Here is a 1,261-nt window from a genome sequence, read left to right as displayed (position 1 = left end):
AGCTTTCATGCAAAGAAGTCCTTCCTTTTTATCTTTTATTTCTAGCTTCCTCGTTTATTTAAATCCCCTTCTCTACTTTTCCTCTCTGCTACATTTTTTTATAATTAAATTTCACATCTTCAGTAAAGTAATTATAATGCAGACAGCTTTTAGTGGCACAATCAGTTCTGTTTTAGTTTTAATCCAACTAAGAATGAACAGTTTTAATGTTGTGCAATTTAAATGTAGCTGCTTTGGGAAATAATCAGCCAGAAGCAAGTCAGTCTCTTCTTTCCCAGACATTTGTTATTTTTGCAATGTGTGGAGATTGCATATTTCTGTTTTCCCATTTCCTATTAAAAAATTGTTGTAAACAGATTTCACTCTGAATAGATCCTAAATGCTGCTTGTTTTTAAATGCAACATTAACTCACGGTACACATAATAATGTGCCATTATCAGACACTTGTTTTTAGACAGGAAGCTAACAACCATCACCATCACATGTTGTAGCATCACCGGGAGAGAAGGCAGCTGTTCCCATTGCCTGGTAATAACAAGCAATTTTCTTCTGAGATGGGGTGCAGGAGACAATCCTCATTACTGTTCCACTTGCCTCTTTGTGGCTGATTCTTCTCTCATTCTCCTCATTGATCACAGGAATCATACACCCAATATAACCTTTTTCCAACTTGTCTGTCTTGCTTTCTCCACACCCACCAGTTAGATCCCAAACTGGACATATCCAGGAGGTGAATTTACTGACAACTTTTCCTCAAATCAGGCATGTAACAGTACACCAAAGGGTTTTCTTTATTCTCTACTAGATTGTCTACAAACAAATCTCTCCACTATCCACAGCATCTGCAGAGAAACTGATTGCCTTTAAGCTTTCTCTCAGCATGTTCTTGGGTTGCAAACAGTTTTCACTATACCTCTCTATGGGAAATTTTTCCTTTCCATCACTCCAGAGTCTTCTCCACAAGAGAAATCTGGATATGTCAGATGAGGACACAACCAAGGAGAGACGATAGGAACTTTAGCTTTTCCTGTGTCCATGTTCAGTGACATCAGGACAACTTCATGTTTATGGAGCAGTTCAAACTTTTCCTATTGATCACAGAAAGCCTGACTCTTGCCCATCGGAATCTGGCCTGAAGGCATCAGTTCATTTCACAATTCTTTATCTATTCCAATTGAATTTATAAACCAAAATTTCTTGTAAAGCCCATTTTCACTGATACAGAATCAACTTGGGCAGAAACGTAGATCATAACCAGCA

The sequence above is a fragment of the Coturnix japonica genome, chromosome 2 (genome assembly GCF_054131305.1).
Source record: "Coturnix japonica strain WE chromosome 2, WE-NBRP24, whole genome shotgun sequence".
Classification (NCBI taxonomy): domain Eukaryota; kingdom Metazoa; phylum Chordata; class Aves; order Galliformes; family Phasianidae; genus Coturnix; species Coturnix japonica.
Note: the sequence above shows the minus strand (reverse complement) of the source record.